This window comes from Schistocerca piceifrons, chromosome 3 (assembly GCF_021461385.2).
Source record: "Schistocerca piceifrons isolate TAMUIC-IGC-003096 chromosome 3, iqSchPice1.1, whole genome shotgun sequence".
In the NCBI taxonomy this organism is placed as follows: Eukaryota; Metazoa; Arthropoda; class Insecta; order Orthoptera; family Acrididae; genus Schistocerca; species Schistocerca piceifrons.
Window position 1 is genome coordinate 143578514 of NC_060140.1, and position 11805 is coordinate 143590318.

General features: G+C 43.9%; 1 protein-coding gene across 1 annotated transcript in view; it reads left to right on the forward strand.

The window, feature by feature from the left end:
- LOC124788289 overlaps positions 1-11805 on the forward strand; it is a 110669-nt gene that overhangs the window by 94427 nt on the left and 4437 nt on the right. The gene's annotated exons all lie outside the window — the stretch shown is intronic.

Sequence of the window (11805 nt, forward strand, 5' to 3'; positions counted from 1 at the left end):
ACAAGGCATTGGATTGTGTAAACTGCTCCAGGGACCACCCAGTGTGGAGCAGAAATTGTGGTTTACAATGAGAAAAGAGGAAAATTAAGAGGTTGAAAGTCAAGAGACACATACCCTTTGGTGAAGCTAAGAAAGCTTTCAAAGCTATGCAACCTCCGGTTTTTTGTACTTCTTTTCCACTTGCCCTTAAAACGCCTATCGCCAAGTGTGACACCTCCACACAAACTCAGACCACAGATTAAAGTACAATCACATGCTCTTTTCTGTGCACCTGTGGGGGGAAACGCTCCACTTGAAACAGAAGTCATTCAGGAACCCTCAGCAACGGCCTTACCACCTAAGCCACATACCACTGCCCACCATCAGAAGCCAACTAAGCTGTCCCCGTAACCCAAGCAACAACAAAATGTCCTTCGAATAGTATTTCCAGGTCCAAAAAAGTAGTAGTTATTTGTTCAGTTGGGTGAGCTCTCTCCCTCTCTGATGGGATCTATGCTCTTGAGGATATGGACTTCCGATCGAAGGAACCTGAGGGTCGGGAAATGGCTAAATTTCCCCCTGACCTCCCCAGTAAGTCACCACCTCCGAGGGAGAAAGATGTGAACAACCTTCGCTGAACGAGTGCCACAGGGACTTCTGTGTTACAGTGGAATCTAAATGGATGTTGTTCACATTTGGAAGAATTACAGCTCCTGGTCCAGGAGAAACTATTCTGGGTCTGCTTACAAGAAATGTATCTTAAAGTCACTGGCACACCTGCATTATGGGTTTACAACCCATACAGGAAGGATGATACAACTAGCTAAAGGTGGAGTGGCTGTTTTCATTGATGATAGAGGTTACGCCTCTCCTGTCGCTCTTACCAAGAGCATACAAGTGGTTTCCATCAAAGTTCTAGCACACTATTTATCACAGTATGTTCCTTGCATCTTCCACCTTGTGATGCTTTGGATGCAGATGCACTTGCAGAACTCTCCCGGGCGCTCCCACACCCATGCCTCCACATGGGGGACTTCAGTGCACACAATGTGCTGTGGGGCTCGGCTGCCGCTTGCTCCAGGGGTCAGATGATTGAGCGAGTTGTTTATTCTGAGAATATCTGCCTTCTGTATGCACAGCTACAGGGTCTTTTTCAGCCACTGACCGTAGTTTTTGTTCCCCAGTCATTGTAGACTCAGTTCAGTGGGAAGTGCCTACAGATTTACATTCTAAAGACCACTTCCCAGTGAGGATCTGTCTGCCGATTAGGACGGTGGCTGATAGGAGACCATACAGATGGATCATACAAAGGGCAAATTGGATGCAGTACAGTCAGTGGTCGCAATCAGGGTCAGGCGAGCAGCTCTGTGGAACTTCAAAAAGAAGACCTTGATGCCTTCAGATCTGCGAGAGCACATGTGAGGAAAGTGATAAAGGAACAGAAGAGCGCTTCCTGGAAGGAATTCATGACTTCCATTAATTGGTCCACTTCCACTGCAAAAGTTTGGGAATCAATAAGACAGATTTCAGAGAATAGCTGTACACATCCCCACATGGACTTGTCAAGTAATGGCTTCTTGGTGGACATGGCAGGAGACGTGGCTCAGGTTTTAGCTGAACACTTCTTTACTGTCATTATGTCATCCAGACAAGCTCCTGCTTTTCAGGTGTTCCTTAGGACTGCAGAGATGAGGAAGCTCAGTTTCTTCTTGCATAATGAGGTAGTCTAAAACTTTCCATTCTCTATGTGGGAACTGGAATCAGCTTTGTCTGCAGCCAGAGACGCTCCTCCAGGACCTGATGACTCATTATGCCATGCTTCATCATCTGTGCCCTGAAGCGAAAGGACAGCTCATCTCTTGTTTCAGTTGGATCTGGTTTGATGGACAGTACTCCACAACGTGGAAGGAGGTAATAAAAGTAATTCCATTCTGGAAACCAGGCAAGGACCATAGTACCCCTAACAGTTACTGGAGTGTAGCTCTTACCAGTTGTATGGGTAAGACTCTTGAACACGAGCTCAATCGCCATCTCATCTGGATGCTCAAATACTGAGGTTACCTGAGATGCTACCATTCCACCCTTGACAGCTTAATTCTACTAAAGACGGCAAACAAGGAGTCCTTGTTATGCCAGAACCTTTCCTTTGTGTGTTTTTTTGACCTTTAAAAAGCATATAAACTACTTCACGCATGGCGACTACTCGGATGCGTGCCACTTCTTATCCAATCCTTTCTTGATGACCGGAATTTTCAATATTGCATTGGCAAAGCCTTGTCTGTCTACTATGTTAAAGAGAATGGGGTCCCTCAAGGCTATGTCCTCAGTATCACGTTGTTTGCCGCCGCTATCAATGGCATTTCCTCAGCAGTCAAAAGCCCTGTGAAATGCTCTTTGTTTCTGGATGATTTCACAATCTTCTACTATTCGTCTGATATTATAACAATGACGAGGCAGCTACAGCTGACGATTAGGAGGCTGGAAACCTGGGCCAGGACAACTGGTTTTCGGTTCTCACCTGAGAAGACTACATGTGTCAATTTTAACTGTGCTCATCAAAGTTTTGACCAACCAGTGCTCGCAGTGGGGGACTATACTTTACCTTTCAAGAAACTGCGCTTTTTGGGTTTATTATTTGACTTGAAGTTAAATTGGCTCCCACACCTGAAAGGTCTGTGAACAAAGGGCTTCCAGTCATTGAATATTATGAAATGCCTTAGTGGAAAATCATGGGGAGCTGCCAGGTTCCACCTCCTGCAGTTTTATGTAGGCCATTTGTTTGATCGTGTTAAGATTATGGCAGCATGGTCTATGGATCAGCCCGTGTTTTCTACTTCAAGATGTTAGACGCTGTCCACCATGAGGACATTCAGATATGAACTGGGGCCTTTCGGACCAGCCCAGTTCAGAGTCTGTGTGCAGAGGCTGGTGAACCACCACTCTGGATTTGGCACTGTATCCTTTTGGCTCGACAGGCTCTGAAAATCTCAGCGTCATCCCAGCCACTGGTATTTAATGCAGTGACCCAACCCACCTTTGAACGGCTGTTCAGAAATCGACCCCATGCGACCAAGCTATTTGGAATACATGCTGCAGACTCTCAAGAATCTGGATCTATCAGGCATCAAACTATGCAGCCAGGGATGGAATGCATTGCCGCCTTAGTGTCTTTGGAGGCCCAAAGTGGTTTTAAGCTTGACACAGTACAAGAAAACTTATACTCCAGATTGCGTTCTTAGAACTTTAAATATGTACCACAGTCTAATCATTGGTTATAGAGATCCTGGCAAGAGAATGTCCTCGGTTGTTCTGCTGTTTTCCCTGATAGGGTTTTAAAGGGTGTCTTCCTGAACAATTTACAAATTATGATGCGGAAATATATGGCATTCTGATGGCACTGGAGAGGATTCACCGACATCACCATACAAGATTTCTTGTCTGTTCCGACTCACTTAGTGCACTGCCAAACACTTCACCAAATGTATCCAGTAGACCAGATGATCGATCTCATCCATGACTCCTTACAGTGGCTCCAGCACTATGGCAAGGAGGTGATGTTTTTCTGGGTACCTGGCCACATCAGGATACAAGGAAATGACATAGCTGACAAAGCCACAAGGAAGCATGTTGGGGTGGTGTTGTCGGTCAATGTCACATCCCATTGCGCACCATCGTCTCATTTTCTGACAGACGCATCTTGCGTCAGCAGGAGACTGAATGGTTACAGATGACAGGAAACAAACTGTGATCTCTCAAATTGACCACAGAGGCATGGCAGATTTCATGTCAGCCTCGCCGCCGGAAGTAGATATTGCTTACCAGACTGCGCATCGGACATAGCCTTTTAACACGTGGCTTCCTCCTCTGGTGGGAGAATCCACCACTTGGTGACGTTTGTGGCATGCCACTCTCAGTTCAGCATATTGTGGCAACATGTCCTGCATACTGATATTAGGGCAGCCCTCAGTGTTGATGGAGATCCGCCCACCATACTCGCAGATACTGATTCCAGTGTTACAATAGTGGTGAAGATTTGTGAACAGCCAGGCCTCGTCCCTAAATTGGTGGGGAATGGAGGCTTACTTTAATACATTATAACCTGCTCTGCATGTGGGGACGGCCTTCATCACCACCCATGATACTGGCATGCTGTCTTCTCATCAGGGTGCTGATGACCATGATGTTGAGTGCCCCTCACTTAAAATAGTCATCATCATCAATTCAGCTTCCTTGATCAAACATGTCATGTAGCAATCACAATAACTAGATAAGAGACAATGGGACGCTTGTGGAGTTGTGTTGACAGTAATTATTCCCCGACTCATACTGGTTTGTAATAGGACTGAAAATTGCTATTATTTGTACAAAGTACCCCCCCCCCCCCCCCCCCATTATAGACTGCACAGTCACTAGCAAAGCATAAGTGCAGATACAGAAGCCATTCCACACTGAACCACTGCTTCCAATCTGACCATCTCCAATCCCAATGAAATTTTCACAGATGTTTCCTACAGAATAAAACTAAGATGTGCTAGCTTAGAGTGCAAAATATAAGTATTCATGGCTTTATGAGGCTTTCAGTAGAGGGCTGCAAAATGTGAGAGGCCTGTGACTGAGCCAAATGTAAGATGCTAATAGCACTTCAAAGGAGATATTAGGACCTGTTGAGTCCTAAACCATAGCAGTTGTATATGAGTACTGCCAAGTTATTAATATGTAAATATGCCATCAAAATTTTTGCTTCAGATTTGTACAAATTTGTACATAATGTATTGATGTCATATTATTATACAGTACTGGTGCTATTTTCTTTATTTTTTCTTTCATTAAAATTTGTTTTAAAGAAGTTTTGCAGTAGAAGAGGTTTGTTTTGTTTTGGGGACTCGCCAAATAATGTTATAAAGTGAACTTGAAAACACTGCTATCAAACATTCACAGACCATCATTCAACTAGTGCATTTTTTGTACAAGAAACCTAAAAATCTGGCTGTAAAGTAAAGCTTTTGCAGAAGTTTGTTATTGCACATAACCATCCACTTAAAACATTTTCATTCCAGTTAAATTTGTTATCCTCGAAGGAAGCTAAAACCTGTACTATTTAAATTTTATAGGTCTTTTTGACAACCCAGGATGAAACTGTAACGTCAGAAGCCACTCATGGCATTAACCAACTTTGAGGAACAAACGTCAACAATTTCAAATCTCACCATTTGAAGAAACTCAGGTTTTTTTTTGTTTCAATTAATTCACTAAATTATCATAATCAACACTGTATCTGCTTTGCTGGTCATTCGAAATTTGCTGTACAAATATTACATTGTTCTACTTTAACTCACTGGAAACTGCAATCTACCTTCCCTGTCAGTCCAAAAAGTTTCTCCTTCTTCTTAAAGTGCCTTATCCTCCAAGGACATTGGTGATTTGTAGTATGATCTGCTGTTTGTTCGAATCCTGCCTCGGGCATGGATGTGTGTGATGTCCTTAGGTTAGTTAGGTTTAAGTAGTTCTAAGTTCTAGGGGACTGATGACCTCAGAAGTTAAGTCCCATAGTGCTCAGAGCCATTTTACTGTTTGTTCATGGCTTTTCTGAACAGCAATTCTGTGCTCATTCCAAACTACTTGTTTCAATTCCTTAGCAAGGATAATCAAACAGTGAATCAAACAATGGAAAATCCAGGATAGAATGTAACAATACGAGAGAAGGAAAGTTGCTACTCACCATATAGGGGAGGTGCTGAGCCACGATAGGCACAATAAAAAGATTCACACAATCATAGCTTTCGGCCATTAAGGCCTTTGTCAGCAACACACACATACGCACACGCACACAAGCACAACTTGCACACACAGCACACACATCTGCAGTCTCAGAGAGCTGAAACTACACTGCGAGCAGCAGCATCAGTGCATGATGGGATTGGCGACTGGGTGGGGATAAGGAGGAGGCTGAGGCGGGGAGGGGGAGGGATAGTATGGTGGGAGTGGCGGACACTGAAGTGTTGCAGTTTAGATGGAAGGTAGGAGAGAAGATGCGGAGGGGGAGGGGGTAAGTAGCGGAAAGGAGAGAAGTAAAAATAAAAATAAAAGAAATTAAAAGACTGTGTGTGGCAGTGAAATGACAGCGTGTTGTGCTGGAATGGGAACTGGGAGGGGGCTGGATGGGTGAGGACAGTGACTAACGAAGGTTGAGGCCAGGAGGGTTATGGGAATGTAGGATGTATTGCAGGGAAAGTTCCCACCTGCGCAATTCAGGAAAGCTGGTGTTGGTGGGAATGATCCATATGGCACAGGCTGTCAAGCAGTCATTGAGATGAGGGGTATCATGTTTGGCAGCGTGTTCAGGAACAGGGTGGTCCACTTGTTTTTTGGCCACAGTTTGTCAGTGGCCGTTCATGTGGACAGACAGCTTGTTGGTTGTCATGCCTACATAGAACGCTGCACAGTGGTTGCAGCTTAGCTTGTGGATCACATGACTGGTTTCACAGGTAGCCCTGCCTTTGATGTGATAGGTAATGTTAGTGACCGTACTGGAGTAGGGGGTGGTAGTAAGATGTATGGGACAGGTCGTGCATCTAGGTCTATTACAGGGGTATGAGCCATGAGGTAAGGGATTGGGAGCAGGGGTTGTGTAAGGATAGACGAGTATATTGTGTGGGTTCGGTGGACAGCGGAATACCATGGTAGGACAGGTGGGAAGGATAGTGGGTAGGACTTTTCTCATTTCAGGGCACGACGAGAGGTAATCGAAACCCTGGCGGACAATGTAATTCATGTGAACAGAGCGAGTGTAGCCCCCACAACTCTCACTCCGCTTTCATACCCCAGCAACATATGTGACTTTTCTCCCAAGTGTTCTATTGGTTGCTGTCAACGTGAGGCTTGTCAGCAATCTTAACATGAAATAACCACTTCTAGTGTAAAATATGGGCTAACTCTGCCACATAAAGCCATGGGGAAGTGTATCAAGCATGGATGGAAGCACCAAAATGAAATGACATAGACAAGTTGCAAAATAAAAGTGAGTGAATAAAAGGAATACTTACTATATATACTAAAAAGAATTGCTGTGAGCACAGAATGTAACCTAAATTAGGCCAGGTGGATGGCAAGAGCCAAGCACATGTTGTAATGCCAGTTCCCAGATGTTGAGTTCTGGGAAACTGGTCTCAGGAGGGAGAATCCAGATCACACAGATGGTGAAATAGGCACCGAGGTCTCAACTGCCATGTTATAGAACATGCTCTGTACCAGGATATTGTTTGTTACAAGTATTCACCCTCCATCTATGCCCAGACATTCTGACTGGTAACTTGGTGGTAGTCATACATCATAAGTGTAAGAGCCGTAGGGTAGGGTAGGGTAGGGTAGGGTAGGGTAGCAGAAGGAGCATACATTATTATGTTGATATGGGACGGGGGAGCTATTCTAGGTGTGGTGGGCAGATGTGGTCCTCATTGCAAGGCACACAAGTTTAGGTAGTCATAGCCTTGTCGAAATAACTGATTAATGCTTGGAAGTCTCTTGGGCATGCAGCCGGATTAATTGATCATTATAGAACAAATTTTTGATGGCATAATGAGCCATCATCATCTGGTTACTCCTGCTGACTGATATCCTCGACCAGCTGGTGCAATATATATACCAGTTGTCTCGCCCATCCACTGATGCCCTGTATGGACTGCGCGATATGCTGACTGCAGTTATGGGGGTAGCTTGCACTTGTGATTAGAGTGGCAGTCCCCAATCTGTGCTCTGTCTTTTCTGTGCTCGGTGTTCTGTTTCCACTGTGTTTGGAGAATTTTCAGTGTCAGAGTCCATGCTTGACTCAGTCGAAATCCATTCTCCTTGTTGACAAGTTTCTCATGTAGCGGGATTTCGATAGCCTCCTTGTATACACAGTCCCAATAGTGGACCAAGCAAGGTGGCACAGTGGTTAGCACACTGGACATGAATTCAAGAGAATCATGATTCAAACTTGTCCCTGGCCATCCTGATATAGGTTTTCCGTGATTTCTCTAAATTGCTTCAGGCAATGGTTCCTTTGAAATGACACAGCCAACTTCCTTCCCCACCCTTCCCTAATCCAATGGGACCAATGACCTCACTGTTTGGTCCCCTCTGACGAAACAACCATCCAACCAACCCAATAGTGGGATGTGTTTTGCATAATTTTTGTGGTTAGTTTCAAAGCAGTGTTCGGCAATTGCGGATTTTGTCTGCTACCGGAAATTGGTGTGCTGTTTGTGTTCCATGCACCTTTCTTCAATTGTGCAAATGGCTTGTCCGGCGTATGTTTTCCCACACTTGCATGGCATGTAATACACTCCAGGTTTCTGGAGTCTGAGATCATCTTTTACTACCCCTAAAAGGGATTTGGTCTTAACTGGTGGCTGGTACACACATTTGATATTTTGCTGTCATAAAATTCTGCCAGTTTTTCCAGATACATTCTTTGTATGGGATGTAGGCTATCTTTTTCAGTTGGCCTTCGTCTGTATTGGCAGTGATGTCGTCTGTTGCTTGAAGGCACATCAAATTTGGCTGTCACTGAAGCCATTTTTTCTGGAACATGTCCATGAGGTGGTCTAGTACAAGTTTCTAACTTTCCTCATCAGAAATCTGTAGCTCTGTGGACCAGTGTGTTTAGCAATCCTTCCCTTTGTGATGGGTGATGACAGCTAGAAGCATGAAATTACTGGTCCACATGAATCCTCTTCGGATAGAAAAACTGTGTCCCCATGTTCCATCCAGTTTTTTCCATACCAGAACATCGAAGAATGGCAGCTGACTGTTTTGCTTGACCTCCATGGTGAATTGAGTTTGATTGTGGATAGAAGTCAGTGCAAGAAAACTTGAAGAAACTCACCTTTCTGTGAGGCCAAACATATCTGAAAAGTAGTCGGTTTTAATGGTGCTGAGTCTAGTGCCTTGTCCTCAGTCTTCCATGTACATAATGTATGTATTGACCACAACAGGTGACAAAGGACTACCCATAGGTGCACCATCAGTCTGTTCATGGTAATGTTTTGTCAAAAAGAAATGACTTTGGCGTGATCAGAAAAATAAAAAGTTTGGTGAATGAAGCCAAATTTCTTTTCAATCACTTCCAGCGATTTCGTGACTGGAACACAGATGAAAAGTGACACATCAAAATTGACCATTAAATCTGATCTGGCCAATATTAGTACCCATAGACGTTCTACGAAAAGAACCACCTTCTTGACGCGGTGCTCATATTTGCCAACCAATGGATACAAAACTAATGTCAAGTGTTTCACAAGCTGCTACATTGGCACTCCTATTGTACACACTTTTGGTCTCTTTATTTACCTTTGGAAGCCTATAGAACCTAGGTGGCGCGGCAGCATGTAGTACTTTGAAGAAATTCATTTGTCTTGCACTGCTGTATCCAGCTTGTTGGATCTGTGATCGTCATCTTGTAAGCCGCATCGTTCTAAGAGTTTGTACATTTTCTCTTTGTATTCTGTAACTGTTAATAAGATTATTGAACATCTTCAAAGTACTTTCACAGAAGAGGCAGCAGAGAAACTTTGGCCATGTGCTGCTGCACTCCCTCTTCCATCGTGTGGACCAACTTCCGACCCGACAGCTCTCTGGGACCAAGGTCCATTCCACAATTTCTAGCCTGACAGTAGCAGGTGATGTCATAGTGAATCCTACTGCTATCTCCAACACCTTGGGCAGTATTTTGTGGAGATTTTGAGCTCCATCTACTATCACCCTGCCTTCCTCCATCAGAATTGAGTGGAGGCAGCTCAGATGATACCCTTCTCCTCTCAGAATCATGAATGCTACCATGCCACCTTTACTATGAGGGAACTTAACTTCACGTCACTTTCACAATGTGTGAACCCTTCACCATCTTGGTTTCATGCAGCAGCCTGTGTTCACCTTGGACTTCATTCACTTCCTAAGGACACTACTCCAGACTCGCTCTATCATCATAAATTTCTTGACCTGCACACACAACTTGGTGATAGTACCTTTGTGTACGCTGATAGCTCACAGACTGTCTGTGGTGTCGGGTGTGCCTTTGTTATTGGCACAGACGATTTTTTGGTATCGGTGTCTGGAACACTGTGCAATATTTACAGTGCAGCTCTTTGCCCCATATCAAGCCACGTAGTACATCTGGTGACACAGGTTTTTTTTTCAGTTGTCATCTGCTCAGACACTCAGTACCCTTCAGAGCCTCTGTGTGCTGTACACCATCCATCCCTTAGTGCAGTGGGTCCAGGAAAGCTTTCACTTGCTCACTCTTGATGGAGCCACTGCAATGTTTATGTGGGTCCCTGGTCACATCGGTCTGATGGGAAACGAGGCTGCTGAGATTGCTGCCAAGGCTGCGATCTTCCTACCTCTGCCCACTAGTTCTTCCATTCATCTCTTTGTTGCCATATGTCAGCCAGTGGTGTCACTTTGGGATCACCACTGGTCTTCTCTTCATGTGAGCAAGCTTTGGGGAGTTAAACCCCTCCCAGCAACTTGGCCAACCTTCTCTCGGGCCTCTTGCCATTAGGAGATCATCATTTTAGCTAGATAGTGTATTGGGCACTGTCATTCTAGCCATTGCCATTTTTTAGGTGGTGGTCCCCCACCACTTTGTGCTCATCGTTGTCAACCTTTGACGGTTCACCATTTCCAGACAGAATGCCCACTTACATTCTCATTTAAATTTTTCCACCCGAGTTATCGGCCATTTTAGCAAACGATGTGCAACCTGTCCACCGCGTTTTACTTGTTATCCATCATAGCAATATGGTAAAGGACATTTAATCTGTAGTTCAGGACCTCTGTTGTGTCTATGGTGTATTGTATGGCCTTCTGCAAGAAAAGGTCCCTGTTTTTAGCTGTCTTTCCTTCCATCGATTGGGCTTAATGTGCAATTGCTTTTAACTCCATTTTCATGTATAACCGTAGTGTTATCGCATCCTAAAACAAAACAAACAAATCCTGTGCTGTGCACTTCACAGTGGTTTGCATAGAACACATGTAGATGTAGGTAGGACACTGTCTTCATTAAATCTATTTTTAGTACACATTTACCATAATGGATTATGATAGTCTGCTTGCATACATTTGCACCTGCTAGTATCCTGTTGCAGGACTGATGCCATAGTGCCTTTGTTGTTTGAAGAAGGCTGATGGCTCATGGTTCATTGCTTTCCACAAGGAGAACCAAGCCTGCTAATGAAAAAGCATCAGTTGTAGTCATCATTGATTCCTTCCCAGAAATTCAACATGCTCCATTAATTTATGATCAAATAAATATTCATAATGTGCTATGGATCCCTAGATGCTCCTGCCCCAAGATTGAACAATTAAGAATGTTATTTTGACTGCATTTGTCACCTGTTATATAGACATAGAACAACACACCCTCTGTTACTCCAGGAAATTCATCTTTTGTTATCTTTTCTCAAGCTAGCTCACCTTCATTGGTTCTTTTTTATGCAGAAGTAGCAGGGATTCCATTCTGGAGTGCGGTCCCCTTACATCATATTTACCAGCAATATCTGCCAGGCAACTTTTTGATGTAGCCCAAGTGTACGTTAAGGAGGCACGAAACATCCTCTCATTGAAGTCGTGAAGTTCTTATGAAATGACATTCTACTGTTTTTTACATGTGGTTTTATCTGTGTGATGTACAATAAAATTATATGTTCCTGTCATTGAAAGGTAAACAGTACTCAAACTGTATTGGTGTAACAGGAATGGAGAAAAGAAATAACTGGCATAAGTTGGATTTGGTGCAAGTATAAAGGGTGTTTGGTTTGTTTCAGTACAGATAAAATTAGCATTTTT